We start from the raw sequence: 22,309 nt of genomic DNA on the forward strand, positions 1-22,309 counted from the left end.
CTAAAACATGCTCTGAAGAATGCTCTGAAAAAGCAGTAGAAGCTAAATGTATTTAGGCTGAAACAGCTTCTCTATTTCATGTGTTTCTTTCTATCATCATTAGGTATTTTTTATTTTTTCCTTATTGCTGAAAATAAAAAGTTACTTCTGCTGACATTAAAAGCTTGATTTTACAAACTATTTAATGCACTCTAAGGATACTGTTAAAAGACAGTGGCATGCTGATGTGAGTTGTACAAAGGTCAGTGATTTGGAGGCTCTTTCAGACAATTTGCCAGGATTTTGGCATTTTGTAAGCACACATAGGACAGCTCTCCAGCAAGCTGACCTTGACAGTGAATTGGATAAATAAACCTTCAATTTACCCCCTCCAGCTCGATGCTAGCCCAGCTGATCCCTCTGGAGCCTTCACCTGTCCATATCGTTCAACTGCCTGCAACTTCCAACTGACGAACATCCGCGGCTTTACAGGTCCTGTGACAAACACCATCTAAAAGATAAGGCTTCTGAAAAGTCAAAGTCAATAGTGTTTCCATTGAAAATTTAATGCTGCTTCCATCTTTACCCATCATTCTTCCTACTGTTGCATGTATCCCAGGAGGCACTTCAAGCAAAAGCACTACTCCATAACAGGTAATGACGTGGCATTTAATGATACTGTCCAAAGTGATCCAAGCCCATGGAAAGTAATGTGCACTCATGTACCAGATAAGCACAGCTGAATGTACTAGAACAGCAGTATCTCTCACGGCTCTGTCACTAGATACAATGTGACATATGCTCTGCCATTGTACCTGGCTTTTCCTTTTACTTCACCATCAGAGGAAAAGAGCATTTTCAGATACAGAGCACCAAAGTGTTAAGGGAATTCAGTAAAAGGTAGGATGGCAACATATCCGTAATTAAGTATTCACAGCCTCTTTAATACTTCAGTGCTCTTGGATTCGCTACTAAAATCTGTGAATTATACCTCATTGAAGAATGTCCTTAATCGACTCTGACATGTTTTATTGGAGGCAGAAAAAATGTTTCAGTATGATAGATAAGGTTAAAAATGTTACTACTCTGATCATTTACTCTAGTGCCTTGCAAAAAACTCCAAAGCCAAAAACCATTTACATCATTCATCTGATGCAATGGAGAAAAAAAGGCGTTATCTGACAGCCCATTTTAGCTGATGGGACAAAGTGCACATTTTCAATTTTCTGACAAAGTTATGTTGTTTATGTAGATAAGAAAAAGAAGAAGAGAGAAAAAAACCCCACGACTGTAACATTTCTACCACATGCCATAAGGATTTGAAATTCGAGTTAAACAGCAAAGTACCTTGAGACCATGCAGAGCAGAGCATGACAAACAAAAATCATTTTTATGGTTTCAAACCAAATAACACATTACATGTTTTCAGCTCTAATAGCAGCACGGGGTTCTGAGGCAGCCCCAGAACGTTGCAGCAGAGCTCAGCATGACATCTCAATGCGCGTGCAAGAGCCCTGCTCGCGCTGCAGCGGGACCGCGAGGCAGCTCAGTAAAAAGCTGCTGAAATATTTTTAAGTAAACATTTTAACCGAGCTTTTCTCGTATTAATTTTGATGCTCTCCAGATATCAATGGATTCTGCTTGTACAACTCACTGCAAAAGGGACGAACAGGCATCTCATACATATTCAATTTCTATTATTGGTTTTAGGAGAGTGATCCATGACTATGCGGGAAAGTTAGCAAAGAAAAGAAATTGTTTAAACTCACCGCCAGAGACTTCTCCATGGAGCAACATGACACTGGCAGCAAGAGAAGGCTATGAACTTAGATTCCTCAGGACAGGGCACATTAGGTTTTCAGATAAATAACCTTTGCATTTAAAACTTACATGGATAGGCTATATAAGAGATAGTATGGTATAACAGTCCCTGTTTTGCTTTTTCATCACCAAAAAAATGCATTTTCTTTTTGTTCATGCCAATAAAGCAAAATTACTAGAAGTATTTTTACTAACTGTGTAACTGACAAGATTATTATTTCAGCACAAATTAGGGAGAAAGAGTGTTTACCACCAAAGTAAAGTAATCCCATTCCAGTTCATTTTGCTACTCATAGCCCTAAAGGTAAGCACACGTTTACAGAACTGGCTCAATTACCTCAGGCTTTGTGGTACGCACCTAAATTACTAAGACATCTATGAGCTGTACCATTACCCATTAGAAACCAAAATGAAAACTTTCAAATAATTGGCTAAGACTCTAATTCTACAGCATGGACAAGGCTTTAAATTAGTACCAGATGCTGGATTTTGTTCTTTAAACAACAGTTCTAAGGACAGAGAAAGATTCATCTTCCAAGACTACTCCTGCCTGCAGACAATATGACCCATCTTAATGAGGCTGCTGAATGCTTTATGAGCAATTTCATCCACTAGTTACTATATTCTGGCACCAAAATTGAAATATTCATTTTAAATCTTGCCATTAGGACAGTATTGCTTTCTGCCAAATTTCCAATGCCAATTCTTGCATTCAATTGTGATTGAGTGTTTCTCCAGAACCAAACAGATAACAGCAAGGTCTGCCCACGCATCCTGTGTCACAACCAGCTCATTAAGCTCCCTGTTCCCATAGACACTGTTTGGAAAAGAGACAAAAGAGACTGGGAAAACAGTTTTCCATGACCCACTTATATCCATGCTACCCCTATCAGCTACCTATATCTCTGCTTATGTATTTAATCATAAAAATCTTCCAGAATAGAACAGTCCCCTCTCTGAGACACAGAGAAGGAGAATGGAGGGTTTTTTCAAAATTTTGAGGAAAAATATGCCTGTACACTCAGGAAAATGTAAAGAACACATGGTATAAGTACATTTGCATGTCACACTAGGGTCTGTCAGTCACAGACTTGTTTTACTGTAATACTATACACAGACCTGTGACCTGACAAAAACATCCAAAAAGGCAATTTTTTTTAAACTATGATTTTAAAAGAACACATAAAAAAGGACATTTTTTGAAAACTAAGACTTGAAAAGCACACATGAATTTGGGAAATATGAAAAAAAGCTTTTCTACTTGAAGTTTTTTTTCTTGAAGTGCTCTAGAAGACCAGTTGCCACCCATGAGAATGCTGCATAGATATTTTCAGTGTTGAGACTGCGGCCATGGGAGATATCAGGGACCACAGCCAAAGAAGAGTTCTCCAAATTAACTGTGGAAAGCAAAGCAAGAGGGTCTTTCCTTCCTCCCTCTCTTCTCTGGGAAAAAAAAAAACAATAGACTCATAAGTAAGGTCAAATTTAAAAAAATAAAAATAAAAAAAAAAATCAAAACCAAAACACCCTCCCCCATAGCAAAATATAAGTTGAAGAACATGGAGTCAAGTCAGAATTCATGATCTGGAGCTACTTTGAAAATTGTATGAAAACATACCACAAAGTTACAATTAACACCAGAATATTTGACTTGAAACTTTTCTATTCTTGATGAATGAATCTTCACATATGATTTTTTTCACAGAAATGAATATATCATATCTGTCCATGCATCACTGCCTTGCATGGGGAAGTTCACTCTTCTGCGCTTCAGTTTTTTGAATCCTTTCTTTGCCTTCGAAATATTTTTTTGGTTTTGATTTATAATAATGGCTTCACTTTTATACATTTTAGGGCTCAGGAGGAAGAAGGGAGGAGGGAAAGAAAGAAAGAAAATGTACTTTCCTTGCTATTAATTTTCAGACTGCTTTTTTTATTTAAAGTAAGATGTTTTGTTTCCCAGGCAGTATGCATGCCTCGCTCTATGAAGTGTGAGGTGCAATTGCTGCCCTAGCTCTGTGTGTGGCTGTGGCCTTAGAAGTCAAGGATAAAAGAAACAAAACATTTTTTTTTTTAATTCCGAAGTGAAAAATCCATTTGATTTCTTTTTGTTTATTGCTGCATTACTTAGGTAATTGCTTGAGTTGAGTCAGACTGACGGCAGGGCTCTGGACCCTCTGACTCCAATCCTTTTGCTTTATTTATTAGTCTCACTTATTAAAAGAATGTCTTGGCTTATATGATGGGTACTATTCAAGCAGAAGTTAAATCACTTATATTTGCAATCTAAGTCACTGACTCACAAAGGCTGAGTATACCATGCTAAGTACGCACAAAAATGCTCTAAACCACGAAAATCATAAGCTCAGCCCTAAAAAATGATCGTTCAAAAAGGTCTGTGAAGATTTGTAAAACATTTAAATGAACCAAGCCATAGCAACTTGTACACAAAATTCATTCCACACAAAAAAACAGAGCATGGACAGATATAAAAGCCATGCTTGAGCAGCTCACGTGCAATATAACCTAATTTATACATTGAAACCTAGGCAAAATTTAGCTTATCCTCTGCTTCTCAGAATGCTCCAAAGACCTGCTGCTAAACAGCACTGTTTTTTCAGTATTTTCTAACATTCTTAATAGATATCAAGGCTCCTGAGGTCTTCTATTATGTGGTGATTCTGTGGTGCAAAAGCAGTACTATTTCACTATCTGTTACCTCAAATGGTGCTGATGTCCTTTTCTAAAACTCAGGATGGCTAACAATGGAATCTTCCATGATAATATTAGATTACAAGGTAAGTTAGAAAAGGAAAGGACTTCAGCCATTTTTTAAATTTTCATTGATGTTTTAACCTGATGGCCCAGGAAAAAAACTACACACACAGAGTATTTAAGAAATTCATATGTCCAAACCTTTAACCTTGTCATAAAATTTTCCTTTCTTTTCATCGCTAATATCCAATGTATTTGTTTAAATAAACTATTCACATCCCCAACAACTTCAAAGACAAAGGAGTTGTGGTTACTGCCATGTAGTGAAAAACAAGGTTGAAGAAACACGTTCACATGTTCTTTCTGTCTTTGCCATATTTCTAGGAATAACTTCTTCACTCCAATTTTTCTACTTCTAGTGTTTCTCTTTCAGTCCTGTCCTGTTACACGTGGCCCTGGCACGAAGTGAGGTGCATTCCTGTGAGCCATTAGGGATATTCTTAGTGCTGGTTTTTTCCAGCCTATTAGTTTTTGTGCTAGTGCTGTGCTGGTTGCCTTTAGCAATGCACTGTTTGGGTGTATGACTCCTGTATTTGCTCGAGGCCACAGCAGTATCAGTGTTCTGTGTCGTTTCCATTTTGTCTCAGGCAGCCCTTGCACTCACTTGAAATGAGTGTGCCCTTTTGCCACTGACAATTGAGAATGTTGGTCCCTATTATGTGAAAACATGATCCTCCTAGATGTTTAAAGCCAGTAAACTAAATGTTTATTGGGAAAGCATGAAAGGAAGGGAGAGCCTGAGTGAGTTTCATGAGCTCTATTATTAAACAGTGGTGTAGTTTATCAAGGTGAGTTAATCCAAGACCTTCTCTGTTATTTTCTGATTATTTTCACCAGGCTGCTAGGAGAACATTCCAGGAATTTTTCTACAGCCCTTTTGCTTCATTACGGAATTGTTCAGTATTATCACACTCTCGATTTCACTTTCCTGCTTTGCTAATGTCCACCAAACATCTCTCATAAAGCAAATCTCTCAACTTATACTTCCAAAGTTCACAGTACCAATTTTCTTCTCTCTCAACAATTAAATCCTCCTGAAATATTCATTTCCACTTGCACTGAGTGGTGTAGCATTTTCTAGTCTGCTCCCAGGCCCCAACCCAGATTATTTCCCCAGTACCACTAACTCTTCATCAGTTGCCTCTTTCTCTTTTGGCTTCTCCTTCTGTCATTTCACACTTGATTGCCTTCTCCCTAGCATCTCATACAATGGATATTCTTCTGCTATATTTCATTTTATTTCTTCTACATTTTAGGATAATCAGGAAGGAGCATCAGCTGCTCACTGTCCAGTAAGCCTGTCTTGTACCCTGCAATTATCTCTACACTGTCCATAGTCCTGGCAGAGGCCTCCAGCCCTGACACTGACCTCCAGCCTGAAATGGTCACCTGCCCACCTGAAGTCAATGACATGTAAGATATGGACAAACCTTGTTCAGTTACAACACCAAAGAACTCCTCTGCTTTTCTCAAAATATCCTCTTTGTGCAGCTCACTGGCCTTGCAAGTATATTGAAAATTTCTAAATGGGTTACCTTCAAACTTCAATTACCATAATTTCATCTCATAATTAATAAAGTAAAAGTAGAAGCAGTATTGCTTCTGATTTACATAATTAGTATAAAACCCATGCATGGCTCAAACAAAACGATGCAACCAAATTTTGAAACTTGATAGCATAAACCTAAGACCTTTAATCTATAATTAAATTTAAGATAGCTTGATTTTAAGGACATGGAATATTTTCATAACAGGTATAAAATTTATGTGGACAAAGAATCTATTAAAATACTGAGATACTACTGGAATAGACACAAAATGTTCCTTACCCAAGTGTGACCATTTCCATTGGAAATGCACATACAGAGCATTAATTAAATCCTCCTTTAGCATGACAATTCCAAAAGAGAAAGCTTTGAAGAGAGGCTTCACAGACTTTTCCTGAAAAAGAAAATGGGGAAAATAAAGAGTAAGTCTATAAATAAATAAAATCTAAGCACACTCTTGCAAAACTCTAAAAGCCATTTTGACCACTTGGTCTCTAGAATGGATCCCAGGAAAACCAGGTGTGGGCAAATGTTCAATTTATGAAGAACTCTCCAAAAAAGCCTTTCAAAGGACACAGCTAAAGCTTTGTGGCCATAGTGAACAGGGTGAAATCTGGTCTGAAATCCCTCTTCTTGTCTATTTAAGGCTATCTAAAGTTATAATGCTTTTGAGAGGGGACTATGGCCTTACTGCTGAAGAGCTGGGGGGTATTTCTTGCACAATGCAGGATTTTCACAGGAGGACCATATCACACTTTTACAAACCTAAAAAGGCAAAGGTTCATTCAGCAGCAAGAAAAGTCCATTTCAATCCTAAAAAAGCATTATTTGAAACCACTAGACATTATCACATCCAAAATATTTTATTTCTATTATAAAGAAATTTTAAAATTGAGTCATTTACTCCTAACTTTCTTCACAGTGACAGCACCCAAATCTCTCTTCAAAATTACAGATGCCAAGTTACTACAGAATCCTTATTATTTTAATGTTACAATAACACAGATGATAGTTTTCTTACCAGAAAGATAAAGAGATTACTGAATTCTAAACCTGAGATGGAAACAAATTTCTTACTTTAAATTGTGTCACCCTCACTCCACAGAAAGAGTGATTATGATCTGCAAGGGGGGGCAGTAAAGCCCTCCAGAAGCAAGCCTTTCATAACTTCACCATTTTTCACAGGCAAGTATAATTACAGTTTTGCATAACCATCTAATGAGAGGAAGTCCTTTCTTGCAGTGTTAATAAAGGACCTTGCATAACATGTTAACAAAGCAATGGCACTCTATGTAGGTAATGTCATTGTGTAATTAGCATGCTCATAAGATGACTTAAGATTACAGTTTATCTGAATCTAATAACTGCCTATCAGCTGCTTTACCATTCTGTCTTTTTCAATATATCTTTCCTCATGAATGGTTTGAGTATCCACCCGCTCAGTGCAGAAGCACAGAGGGAATAAAACAAGCCAGTAACAAAACAGAAACAAAAAAATTAGTTTGGAAGCAAAGAAATGAATAAACATGGAAAAGAACCCAGCTTTTTTACATACTTAGACATGTATTTTAGGACATGGTATCAAAGATATCAGTCTTTGCTATTCATTTCTAGATGGTACAACATTTGAAATGGTATGAGAAATGCTACTGGAAATTATACTGGCTTCTTCATACATGGTATAAAAGTGGTGAGTGGGTAGAACTGGACAGTTCTCTAAGCCACTTAACAGGCTGCTTTCACAGGACACTACCCTTGGTTGGAACACTTAAATTCATTATTTACCAGCAGCCAAAATCAAGTCCTGTTGCTTCTCCTCTCCTGTAGCCAGAGACTCACAGGCAGAGCAAAGCAGAATTCATCAGTCTGGTAGCACAGCTGAACTAGATTCACCCTCCCAGTTTCCAGTTCTGCAATTTGGGATTCAGAAAGTCACAATAAAGAAATAACCAGAAGTGCAAGAACTCAGCTTGGAACAATCATGATTCATGAACCCCCATAGAGAAAATCTCTTTCCATCCCTTCTTCTCTGTCAGACTCAAGAAAGAAAGCCAAGGGAAGGAAAAAGGAGAGAATGATCAAGGATAAGTTTTGGCTTGGCATGTTCTTTATAATGCGTAAGTTTCAGAGCTGGAAGGGAGAGAAGTCACAGTTTTGGGACCACAAATATTCAAGCTCCTGAGAACACTGAGGACCTCAATGAAGACAAAATTAGGCAAAGAGCACTCTACACCTCCCAACTTAAAAACCATTACAAAATAACAAAAAAAAAATTACACATAAATTTTTCCTTTAAAAGAAAACCAAAAAATTTCATCTCCCTGAAGTAGTAACTGTAAAACAAATTAAGACATTTCCAAGTATTTGCTAACCTACTTACAGGCATCATTGCTCCCTTGGGCCTTTGTAGCCTTACACCTTCCTTAACGGACTAGCTGAATAGGTAAATGGGTTATATCAGGCCAGGAAATCAATGTGTATACTGTGTTCTCAGCCCCAGATGAGCTTGTCGAAGCCATTTTATTATAGCTGGAGGAGCTGTATTGATCCCCCCGTTAACTACTCGGAGGTGCCGCGCAATCCGATGAAGATACGTCCTGCCGTCCATCCAAATGCTCTCTCCCCTCAATAGCCCTAACAGAGTTAAGTGTGTGCAGATTGAATTAATTTAATGTTTGCTTAATCAAAACTGACCACGCTGGAGCCTAAATTCTATTAATTACTAAAGGAATCACACTAATGCTGTAACATGACGTTAGGCTGGAAAGGGCTTTATTTTACTATGACAAGAGGGAAGAAGGGTCACAGGGAGAATGGGGGGGATAAGTCAGGAGTTGTTTCCCAAAAATATTTTTTATTTCACATTTCCCAAACTGAGAGAGTTCAGACTTGTTTACTTTTTTTCCTGAAATGGGGCTACTGTCAGCCAGCAAAATCTCTCTTTAGTGCATTGACAGGCACAGCAAGTAAACTTCATACTTGATGATGAGGAAGAAAGAAGTTGCAACATCATCCAGATTTATTTATGCAACAAAAAGTCTTCTCTTGAATGAAACCAGATGCAACTTCTCTAATTTCTTATTTCTATTTAGTCCTAAGGTTAGTATGCTGGCTTTCTTAAAGACAGTCAGAAGTAATTCCTTCTTCACTGTCTAATAAGAAAAAAAAGTTTCCCAGATTTCCCACACCTGACAGCAATGGGCTACAGGTAAAGAGAAAAAGTAAATTAAACAAGTACTGCTTGCCACTAACTTAACTAAAAGATTTTCAACAATATTATCTGGGCATCAGCCAGTGCATGTACTGGGTTCAAATGCTCGTGGAACATCTAGGAGAGAAGCACAGGTAAGATTTTCAGGTAACTTTTCCCTAGGAAAAGCTTTAAAAACAAGGATAAGGGCATAGTGGTTTTTTTCTATCAGGTGTCCCAGATAATTTAAAAAACCATCACATTAAGTATTTCACAGAGGGAATGTCTCCCTTTAGTTGTTGGGGTTTTTTTTCTCTTTTTTTCCCAGAAGTAGTTATTTCATACAGAACTTCATGGTGCTGCATTTTCTTAAGCTGATTTTGCTGTTAAATTATCTGTCTTCATTTGCAACACCAGGTGAGTTTGGTTTTTTCCTCTTCCTAAGTGGTCTATAGATGAAAAGAGTAAGTTTTGTATGGGGACAAAATAACGCTGATTTGATTAATAAAGCTGTATGTTTGCAAAGCACACACTGAGTGCTAAATAACAAACAGTAGCCAACTGCACAGATTAGCTTCATATGAAGCATATGTCCTGGAACAATGATTTTATTTCAAAGAGAAGAACAATCTGGGTTTCTTCTCTTACACCCCAATTTACCTTTTCAGTTATGCTATAAAACATGTTCCTGAATACAACCTTTGTTACGAAAAAAAGTTGAGACTTTTTTCTCACAGCAAAATAATTAGAAGAAAAAAATATCTCTGCTTCTCATGGTCTTCATCACCATTATTTTAACTTAATGTTAGTTTTGAATTCAAGAGTCTCTCAGATACAGTTTAATCTGAGCAGAGAGGTTTTGTGCAATCATATTAAACCAGAGAACTAATTCCATCAAAGAATAGAAATATTACTCCAAGAAATATTGTTCAGAATAGAGGAAGACCAATGTCTCACTACCTGTTGTGCAAAGCTAAAGTAGATCCCAAAAACGCAGGAAATTTCTCTTTCCAGAAGGTAAAGAGAACATAATTTGGGGAATTTAGAAATTGGTTTTCCCTCCTTCTGTTAAAAGTCTCTGTGATGGCATCAGGAAGAGTTTTGCTGGAAAGATTTTGGTGCAGTCATTGCCACTGTGTTCTACAGGAATTGAACCACAAATCCAAAACTACCTGGGTGCTAAGCACTGGCTAAAACATTCTGAAAGCCAAACTTATTCCCACAAAAAGGGATTCAGATTTGAGTCACATTTGAAAAGGATGCCTTTGGAGTTGCTCAACTTTCTCCTGCACCAAATCTTCATTTCACATTGCCAAACAGACAAATTTTAAACATAGCCACAAAATATTTAAAATAAATAACAAAAAAATCCCAATAGCAAACAACTTGCAAAATAAGACTGTCTCATCTGAGAGTAAATGGGGGAATTAATTTTCTGAATCATGTACATATGAATCATAATTTCTTCCCTCCATACTTTGCCAGTTACCAGCATTATTGATGTGGATAGTCCCTCAAGAAGAGGATCTTTTTCAACTTAAAAACTATTACCTTGTCAAATATCATAAATGAGCTTGAGGAGAAGAAAGCAAACCCTATGTTGATACAAGAATGACAACTGAGGAGTGAAGGTGCTAAAAATGCTAAGAAACATTTTGAGGTTACTGTAAGCATTTGTACTGTACTCAAATTTTAGCTCATATATTTAATGCAAACCGAAATTCTCACCTTGCTTCTGAGATAAGAAAATTCCTTTTGCCAAATGATCATTTTCCATTGAAGTGCAATGTTTGAAATCTGCATTTCATGTCAGAGGTGGCTGATCTACAGAGGGAGCAGTGAAACCCAGTTTAATGAAATACTGTTTTGTACAAGTCATACTTTTGCACAGCATCAAGATCATTCTGCGTTAAAACACCAGTAAAATGAAAAATACCCATTACAATTGATTCAAACATGTCAAAATGCATTTTACCTTAATCAAACTACCCTGCCCTTCACTTTTCAAACATTTCTAAAACATAAATTATATATTATATTACAGAAAGAAACAAAACTGGCTGCTTTAAACCATAATCATTGCAAATTGCAGCATTGACACCTCTGAATTAAAATTGCAGGAGAATTCGCATCTAGGTTGTTTGAATCACTATCTACAGTCGTTTGACATATTATAGGATCAGAATAATTTTAAGACGAATATAATATTCTTCCCCATGTATTTCATTAGCGAGGATCATTTGGATAAAAACAGAGCTCTATTTTTGAAGTCCACTGACTTGCCAGAGATAACTGTTAAGAGTTCAGTGTTTGTGGAATAACAAGCTCTGAATGACAGTGTTCTCTCCTATTTCTCAAGAGTACAGCTTTGTCATCTACCACTGTGATCCCAACAAAGAAAAATCCAGATGTCTGCAAATTAAAGGAGAGCTGGATGACATTCTGCTGTTAATGCTCAGCATACATAAATCATTGTAATAAGAGAAGATTGTTATATTAACCTTTGTCACGCAATTTTCTTTTTCTCTGTAAGAAATAGGAAAAACAACAAATTAGGTGGCACAATAATTCTATTTTGAAGCAGAATGGTGCAGAGAACTTTCATCCCCTTGCCAGTCACATGATTCCCACTTACCTGGAATTTTATATGTACCCTATAAGACATTAATAGTATGCACATATACTTCACTTCAACTGGTGTATTGCTAGAAGGACAGAAAACATCTTACAAATAAATCATCATTTTAAAGGAATAGATACTGGTAGGCAGGAAGCCGTGAAATTTAACCTTTGCCCTACCAAAAATCCATCTTATGGCCACTGAAATGCTTTAGTTCCCTCTGTCACTTATCATATATGGGAAATGGGACATTAAAAATTCCATGTATTAAAAATGAATCCCCAATATCTGTGCCAATGCAGCAGCCCAGCTGCTGCAATGTACAAATGTAAGAATATTTTCACACATGGGAGATGGTGGGATTTGAACACCCACCTCAGTGGAATCCCAGGGAAGAGTTAACATGTTCCATTGAAGAGACCCAGGAATATTTCAGGTCTCAGGTGTACAGAAAACATATGCAGAGTGTGTAAGATTAATGCTGGAAACTCATCCTCATGCCACAGACCTGCCATTCTCCCAAAATGCTTTGTTTTGAAAAGTTCCAATTATAAATAAATAACCAGTGATCTAACCAAATAAACAGCTAAATTAATGGGTGTCCAAATGAGCTGCCTTAACTCAGGGACATGGTGTCACATCCTGGCATCAACCCTGGCTCCTGGGTTCTGCTACAAGTCCCATCACTCAAAGCACTGCCTGAGCTGTTGCTGCACCCAAAGTCAAAAAAATTATAGTAGTTATAATATATAATAGTTATAGACCACTTGGATCCACATTTTTAGATTTTTTTTCTAGATTCTTTTTCTCTGACAAATAGAAACAAAGGCAGCTATTTCAAGAAAATCAGGGTATACATTTGAGATCCCACTCACCACCTTTAACTATGGATTACAAAAAAAACCAACCAACCACAACACCAATAACAGTACAAATAAGGAGTTGAGATAATATTCCTAAATTTACCTTGATGGGCACTTTCCATATGCATGGTAAGCTGACAGGCAGCTGCAGGACAACAGGAGCCAGTGACAGTGTGCAAGCTCCCAGTTCTGGACTTATCTTTCCATAAAGATAAATGTAAGCAGGTGGGATACATCTGCAATACTACACTGGAATTATCCTTTACTTTCTTTTTTATTGCATCCATGTTACAAAATCGTACAGTTTTGCATGTACCTTTAAACTTCCTGACACATTTTCTCCTGAAATGCAATTTTTAAAGTATGAGTTGCAGAAATGTTTTCCACAGTCTCTTTCTTGCAGGAAACATAATGTACTTTATTTTCATGATAAGGGAAATGTAGAGGGGAAAAAATGAAAGAAAATAACAAAAAAAAAAGTTTTCATATCATCCTCCAGGAAGGCATCTTCTTGCTGCAGTCAGAAATTGCATCAGCAAGCTGGGGTTGCCTCTAAACTGTCCTTTTGGAACAAGGGGAACCAAATGGAAAGGAAAGGAAACAGCAGAAGGAGAGAGCTGTGCAGCAATTCCACATGAGCATGACTGCCCAACACCATAGAAAGGTAACTCTGAGTCTGCAACCACCATCAAATCATTCTCACTGAGTTTGGCTTCCCAAGCTAGACTGGTGCTAAGTATCAAGATTTGATTTACTAAAAGCTCTAGATTTTTTTTATCCTTTTCTTTCCATTCCCCAGTTCACACTTTTTCATGATTTCACACACAAAAATCTAAGCTTAGTTCTTCACCCTAATGGAGAATCCTTCAGGAGCATCAGGGATGCAGTCACCATAAGGTTGGCCTTGCACATGGTTAAATTTCAGAATATAAAAGATTTTTAGCTGCTAATTGATGTTTTCTACGCAAAACAAAAGGCAGAGCTTCAATTCCAAGCCTGTCACAGTCTCACTGACTTTGAGGTTCCCAACATTCCAGCCCATGTTTTCATCTGCATTCCTACAACTCCAGAGGTAGAAGAGGCACCAATTAAGGAATAACAATGAATCTCAGGAAAAGAGCATTTTGACTAAGAATTAGCTTGCTCTCTTATACTTTCTTTGTTGTTCTCTTTAGAAATAATCAACAAAAATCAGTTTGCAATTTGCAGCTGCATTATTTCAGTTATGATTGTTAACTCAGAGAAGTTTCTCAGTTCTGTGCTGAGCCCCACACACAAGTTCATTTAATGTTCTGAACTCAGTTTGCAAAAGACTGGTCCTCTAAAACTGCAGACAAAAACCAGTCATGTTAATGACACAAAAACAGTCCATGAAACCTCTCCCATGATTTTGGTTTTGGTAACATTTATATAATTTTCATCACCACAATCTCTTTAAAAAGGAAGCATTTCAGTTCTGCAGGCACCCAGTACTAACTGGAAATATTTTTCCTGGAAAATTCAATACAAGCATTGAAGTATAGAAGTACAATTAATTATTTTTAAATTATGTTTTTCTCGATCTCCATCACTTCTTTGCAATAAAAACACAAATAATGAAAATGAGTAAGAAAGAAATTTGTACTATTTAATAATTGACCAAAAAAGGAAAAAAAAAAAAAAAAAAAAGTTTGGGAACATAACCAAAACACCTAACTCCATTGCACTTATTGCACTTGATTGCAGCCATACTCCTTATTTGACTACAAGGCACAGGCCAGAGGAAGCCATCAGAACTGCAGGAGTTTGAGTTAATTAAAAAAAAAATCTTATTTGTATATCTGATCCCACCATTTTAGTCCAGCTATTCAAAACTGCACATTCTGTCAGTTTGTAGTATACACATTTCTGCACAGCTCCCTACAGGATCAGTCAAAGAAAAACACCCTTGCATCATTTACAGTGACCTTCCCTTTAAACATAAAAATTCTCCTTTTTTTCTGTGCTGCATATTAATTTATAATAGCGAGACAACAGTATCAGCTGTCCATTTAAGTTATTTTAGGTTCGTTTACAGCCTGGTCCTTGAAACTCTATCTTTTAAATATCTCAAACATGTATATACTGTGTTCTGAAGAGCTTTCATGGAGAATGTTTATTAGTCACTTTGATCTAATTCATCACAAAAGAAACCGTCTTAAAGTACATAATGTTCTCCTAAATGACACATGCTGAAGCTGTTATCCTACTTTTAACCCGTGCTTTCAAGGGTCTGAACCCGGCCTTACGTGGTCTAAAATTTAATTAAAAGAATGCTGTCAATATCAATGTCAAAGTAACTTGTCACCCTATGAATGAGAGCCTCAGTCGATTTTTCAAACTGTGCCAAACTTTCGAAGGGCTCTTTCACTTTATAAATCAACTAGCAGCTTAGAATATCCTGGCAGCACCTTCAAGGAACGAATCAAAATGACAGGAAAAGAGGGGATAACAATCAAAGCTTGACTGAATACAGGTGTTTGAGTTTACAGACGAACCACAAATGCCTGGATCTTTGACAGCTGTTGATGTTATCAGTTATGTGCAGCTATTATTGGCTCCGGTCTTAGGGGCTGTAAGGCCTTTCCCTTAGCAACATCTCTGTGGCTGATAACATTTGGCTGAACTTTCAGATCTTAACCTCCCTTCTGACTCTTTGCAGTCAAACCCGCCTAAACTGATCAGAGGAAGAGACACGCAGTGGGAAGACAAGTAAAATATTATTGACTGGACTGTTTCATGTCTATTAGGAAGAAAGAGCAAGGGAGGGGAGAGCTTTCCAACTTGACAGGCTTCAAGATAATCAGGGAAGGAATCAAGGCAACAGAGTAACCCTTAGAAAAGTAAGAAAGCAATGGCTTATGAGAGGTCATTGTTCTACACAAGGAACAAACACGGGGTGATATTTTATTAGGCTCCAATTTGAGTTCCCCCATTTTAGTTCTTGCATTTTTTAGTGCTGCCGCTTAATGGGCCTAGAGCAATTTTATGGCACACAATACACTATTAGAGCTACTTAAGTTTTCAGCTTTACTTAAAGCGTGCACAGATGAGGAAATTGTTGAGATTCTCATCAGAACAAACTGTGCTCCTGAGCATTTTCAGAAGAGTCACGTTTTAAAGCAGTTTTTAAATTCTGATTCGAGACTTGCTATCAGTGTTTTCTGGGCCAACTTTCCCCTGTTCCACTAGCAGAAACCAGGCAAAAGCAAACTTCAGTAAACAGCATGAACATATTTATGAAGTTGCTTCACTGGCCATGGCAATTTCTCTGCAGAGCTAGACTATTCAAAATTCTTTGTTCATCTCAAGCAAAGGCAGGAAGCTCTTTACACATCTGTCTATACACATGCAAATCATCAATCTGATGACCAGATCAAGCTCATCATTTTAAGACCAATAAATTACTAGCCCAATGAATAAGCAATGTAACACATGGGGCTCTCTGATCTCTTCCAGGGGTATAAAAGCAGCTCCAGAAACTTACAAAGCATGACACAAATCAAGGTTTGGACCCCATATTCCAAAAGCTCCTGTTCCTCAGTGGAGCAGCACTCTGTGTTAGCACTGCTCATGAGCAGGAGCTCCTCATTTGTGTTCCTTACAAAGCCCTCCTCCTTCAGAAATCCTTCTCCTTTCTCCTTCAGAAATCCCAGGTGGGTGCCACTCATGACACACTGGCATGAGGTTTTTTCAGCATTTTCACATTAAGTCTTTCTCAATAAATAATCCACCTTTTTAACAGTAAAAGTTTTGATCTTTCATTGTGTAATATGCCTACTTTTTGCCAAACACACTGTAAATCCCACAGGAACACCCTGCTGAACACAAGTATGTGTTATTGCCATGCCATATCACACAGCGCAGATCATTAAGTGACATCCTTATGACAGTAACAATAATAATTGAACAATGGGAGGAAAAGACATAAGTGAAGACAGTGTTGCAAAAACAAAAAAGGATTTCAGAATTATGCTGCATGATATTTACAGGAATAAAATCCTTTTGATTACTAGTTTTTGGAACAAAACAGTGCTGTTATACACGAGTTTTACCCCCAAATACAAACACAGAGGTGTAGACTGCATCTATAAACCAGGCCCAGCTACACAGAATTTATCAGAGGTACCATGACCTACATTACCAGACTGACATTATACCTTTATATTAATAAAAATCAAGAAATAATAAGTCCAGTTTACCTTTTTAAAGTAATTTAAGAACTTAAATACTATTACAGTTTAAGTTTATAATTCTGTTTTTAAAAATCGTGTTCAGCCATGAAGATGTCACCATTTCAGCCATCAAGTAAAGGTCACATCGGCATTCAGGATACAACTTAACTATTCTTTTTCATGCTTTGACTTTGAATCTTTGCATCTGCACTTACATGGAGGTAACTACTAGAATCATAATCATATATTTAAATTAGTCACTAGGAGAAAATTAGAATGTTTTGGAAGAACATTAGACCTAAATGTTTCAAGAATTCATAATATTCTTTAGATATCTTTTTTTCCCATATACTTCTTCCTAATAATGCCTACACTGAGAAAGGACCAACCCTCAGGAAGGCATTCAGGGGTACACATATTAATAAATGCTGTAACATTTAGTCAGAAAGCAAATAGGGAAGAGTAACAAATCACACAAATTAATTACTGAATTGTGAATAGCAAAAAAAAATCCACAAAAAAGCCACATAAATACTAGCCATAGAACCTAGAACAATGCTAAAGTGACAAACCATACAAATTAATTACTGAATTGTGAATAACAAATATTTCACAATAAAGCACATAAATACTTGCCATAGAACCTAGAACAAAATTAATGCAAATAGCCCACACACTCATGAATTCACTGAAAATTCAAAAAGAAAAAAAATTATTACTTTAACATCTCTCTATGTATGTATCTGAGAATATATTCTCAATATTAGCCACAATATATTATAAAATTATTAGAAAAAAAATTTAAAGTCAGTAAACTAAGGAATTTATGACAAACATTGTCATACACTGGCCCTAATTTCATGTAACACAGCAATTGAGACAGCACCCTTTGACCGATTTTTACATTCTTGCCAGATCTTGAAATTGGAAAATCCAGGTGCCAGCTAATTCACACACCACGTGCAGCAGCTCCAGCATGTTCTGCTCAGAGCTCTGCCTGCCCCAAGCCTGATCTGCACCAGGGCCCCACAGCAGCTCCAACCCTCACCCAACCCACCCAGGGCTGGAGCAGCAAATTCTAATGGGGGGGGATGTTTTTGTCAAATAGTGAAAGGCATATGGTACACAGAAAAATCTATTTCAATATTTTCATCACTTTTGGTACCTTCATCCTAGTGTCTGAAAAATTCAGATGGCAGTTAAACAGCTGGTTTGGCCCAGAAAAGTAGAATTTGGGAAAAGGGGTTCTATCTCAGGAAACATAAATTATAACACTTATCTATGGTTCAGGAGAAATTACAGAACTATCCCTGCTATCATTATGCGATAATTCTGATAAAATTACATGAAAATTTGAACTCTTGCCTAGGAAACTGATATTAATATATTTTACAGTGTGTCTTATTTATCAAGAAGCCCTTAAAAACAACAGCCAATGACAAAATTGAAGTCCTTTTTAGGCTGGAATAGTGATATTATGAAGCACATACTTTTCTTATTACTTGCAAAAAAAAAATCCATATTTATGTGAGGAGAGTGAAATTCATGATGTTCAGGTACCCAATATACTTTTGTATTACTGATTTTTTGAATGCTGAATTTCTCATTCACATCTTAAGAAGGGATTTATAACCCATCAGAATGTCTAAAATGTCAGAAGAAAACAAGGTTTTCAAGGTAAAGATGCACATACTTCTCCCTAGCTTCACTTATACTGTTTGTTTTTTTCCCCACATTCTCTAAAAACAAGTCTGTCCTTTCTGGATTCCTTCAGTCCGAAAACTGCAGGATTTCTGCCCACATCACCAGTTTTATTTTGGTACCTCAAAATTCCTTTGAACATTTTTAAAATTTCCTTCCTTAAACTTCAGTCCAAACACATCATATTTCACATACAGACATTTACCCTAGCCTTAAATACACCAGTTAAATTTGAATTTCAGAAGAGGGTTCTGGTTACAACTTTAACTGCAGAGAGGCCATCCTGCCTTCTTAGTACTTTTATCCTTAAGTCAGCAGCATTTAGGACAGCACTTGTGGTGAGAGCTCATTTGTACACTGCAGCATCATTATGAAAGCCTTTTATCCTCAATCATTCAACCAATCCAAAAATGGAGAACCATCTTCAAGAAACAAGCCCTAATAAATCTCTTTCATTTCCTTTTAATTTTAGGCAGATAAATGTTACACATCCTGATTTGAAGGCTCTCTGGACATGAAATCACTCTCTAAAAAGTCAAATAGAATTTAACCCTATTGTAGCTAACTCAGACCTCCTTCTGCATTCAGATGTTGGTTTCAAAAGCCCATTGCCAAAAAATTAAAATACATAGTATAATTAATAACAAAAGGAGCTTGTAATATTTAACAGAATTCATTTCATCCTCTTCTACCACACATTGGAACAGTCTGACCTCTGACACAAGATCATCTTCCCAGCCATAATTTGCAAAAATCAATGACAAGGTCTGTAGATGTTACATTATTTTGGGAAGAATCTTGACTAGTGAAGGAAGATATGAGATTACCTCCTGAAAAACTAAGATTATAGTATAATGTCAACAGTAATATCCTTAAGCAATTGGGTCTTTGACCAAAAGAACTTCAGGAGACAGAGTAACCAAAGTAAATGTAACTACTAAAGATGCAATGCACAGGTCAGAGAAAAATGTTCAGTCCTGTCCCATAAGATACAATCACGCAACAGCAAGGTGACAGTGGTCCTAGAGTTAAACAATTTCCTTTTCCAATTTCATTCATTTTTCAGTGAAAAAAAAAAATGAAGACTGTATCTTTTAAAATTTCAATGAAGGAACCAGGAAACAACTCCATTTTTATGTTCCATTTTTACTTTAGAAGGTGGTGAAAAAAGGTTAAACAATGGAGGACAGCACTATTGACATTTTGCTTTCTGTTATTCCCCTATTCAATTTACTTTCTTCTAATGAAAAACAGGTGAAAATTGTGATTGAATCTACAACATTCTCACACTAATCAAACTCCAGCATGGCACCATTTCACACAGATAACAGACACACCTTTTTTCCTCACAGAAGGTGAGGTGAGGAACTATTGGTGCTGCCTCTGATGGCATCTGTGATAGCAGACTAATCTCTGCCATCAGTTAAAGTGATTGCCATTAAAATCTTTATTAGCAATTAGCATTACTGCTTGAGTTTCTGTTTTGCCTCTACTTACTGAAGAAAGCAGGGAAAGGCAGCAGTCCAGTGAACACCAGTGGATTTAAATGGAATATCAATTAAAGAAAAAGGTAAACATTGCAATGGCCCAACACTGTACATATGAGCAGCAGCAAGTTAATGGATAGGAAATCTGTAACTGAGGAAAAACTGGTCTGTTGTGTTTTAAGGGGGATTTTTCTTCTACAGAACTATTAGTCATTTCACTTATACAACAGACATTTTCTCTATTCATTTTTCCCATCTCATGAAAGCCAATGTTGAATTCCCAAAGCTATGATCATCAGATATATGCAAAACCCAGCCAAATAAAATCACCTTGCTACACACACCTAGCAAGTGTTATGGTTTCAAACCTTTGCAAAGTACATATGTAGTCCTTCTGTGAACAACTGTGCAAACTTGATGGATATTTCTTATAATAAATACAGAAAAAAGTTACATCAGATGTAAAGTCCTCTATTTCCGTGGATTAAAAGACTTCATGGCAAGCTATTAGCATGTTGTTTAAAGTTAACTTGGGTCAGCTTTCAATTGTGCTTCATTGTCAAAAATATACATTTCTTGCAAGTTGACCTGCTTTAAAAGAGGAATTTCTTCTTTTTTTTGATATCCTATCCCTGTGCAAAACACACACTCAGCCTCACCAGGATGCACCATGTAGTTATTCCCAGTTTCAGAGTTCCAGCTAGTGTTACAACATTGCATATTGCAAATGAAGTCTACAACTCCCAGCTGATTTTATACAGAAATTCAAGCTACAGAATGCAGTGCTGGAAAGGGAGAGAGAAAATAGGGCTCTTAGGATCCATTGCTTTTTTTCTACACACACATTGACCTTGCCATGCAAACTGTGAAGTGCCCTGAAGATCTGCACTCCATGGTCTCCAGGTGTGCCAAAGCTCAGGTCACACAACTGCAACTGTACTTCAAACGGAAATTTTATATATTGCTTTTTAAATGTAATTGATAACAAGTAAAGAATTTGGATTACAAAGAATTATTTTTTATTCAGAAAAACATGTTACTTATTACTTAAAGCTGCAGTAAAAATCTATTCTGAAATAATAATGAATTCTACATTTTCTGTCACCCAAACTTCATGTTTATGTAGATCTTAACACAGTTATGCAATCAGCTGGCCCACGTCAGCCTCTGGATAGTAACAAGGTCCTCTCCAACCCTTTGGCTGCTATCAAGTATGCAGAAGTTAAATGCACAGATGAAAAAAATTTGTCTCAATTTCATATTTCTGCAAAATGGTAATTTTGTACTTAAAATGTACAAGATGGATGTTCAGAAATATAGGCTGAAAGCCTAAATTATACTTGGTCATAATTTATGTAGTACAGTCCCAAAGAGATACAAAAAAGGCAGAGCATAATTTATGTGTTGGAATCAGAGATAGCTTTGCTAAAACTCCCATTTATTCTATCCCCCATAGTCTTACCCAGCCTTTGTCCTTAGGGCGCATTCTATTTAAGCTTTCCATATTGCTGTTTGATCACATATCGTAGCCTATAATTTCTCTATCAGCTGGAGCAACTTCAGCTCACAAAAATTGTGATCTCCATCACAGCAAACACTGCACTTCTAAGATACAAAGTATTTGTAGCAATACAAAACTGTTTGCATGTAAAATGTCTGTCAGGGGAAGAGACACTTGAATTTTGAGCACAATACTGTTAGAACAGAGGTAGCCAATACTTTGAGAGTGGCTTCACTGTAAAGAACCTAAACAGAGAAATAGGATGTGATGAATTTATCATCAGGCACAGCTCTGTCCATGGAAATCTCATGCAATCTCACCAAAGTCAATGGGACTAACCATGGCTCATGCCAAACCTGAATTTATGTTCATTTTTTAAAATATTTCGTTTATGACAATAAAGAAGTTTAAAAGCAAGAAGGAAATCGAAGTCTGATGCCGTACATGTAGGAAAACCCTGGAATTATTCTGTCTAGCAATAGTTTTTACAAATACACTTTGATGTAGCAAATTAGCTCAAAATTCAAATCAGAAACATCCATGTCAATTAAGAAAAATCTCTTTAGCTCTAATACTTCAGTCTTGGTTTTGTTACTCTTTCAGAACTGGTCAGGACCTCTTTGCACGGAGGC

The 22,309-nt window shown here is 36.8% G+C and overlaps 1 long non-coding RNA gene across 5 annotated transcripts in view; it reads right to left on the minus strand.

Annotated features, from left to right (window-relative positions):
• Positions 1–655: 655 nt before the first annotated feature.
• Positions 656–22,309, minus strand: part of LOC135452764 (uncharacterized) — a 147,663-nt gene continuing 126,009 nt past the window's right edge. For 3 of the 5 annotated variants that reach the window (XR_010441694.1, XR_010441691.1, XR_010441695.1), the window contains 3 exons: positions 11,041–11,136; positions 6,405–6,516; positions 656–3,243 (listed from right to left, as the gene is read on the minus strand). This is a non-coding gene — a long non-coding RNA (uncharacterized LOC135452764). Of the gene's footprint in view, positions 3,244–6,404; positions 6,517–11,040; positions 11,137–11,813; positions 11,839–22,309 lie in introns of all 5 variants that reach the window. The other 2 variants (XR_010441692.1, XR_010441693.1) reach the window with 1 other exon arrangement.

This window comes from Zonotrichia leucophrys, chromosome 11, assembly GCF_028769735.1.
Source record: "Zonotrichia leucophrys gambelii isolate GWCS_2022_RI chromosome 11, RI_Zleu_2.0, whole genome shotgun sequence".
In the NCBI taxonomy this organism is placed as follows: Eukaryota; Metazoa; Chordata; class Aves; order Passeriformes; family Passerellidae; genus Zonotrichia; species Zonotrichia leucophrys.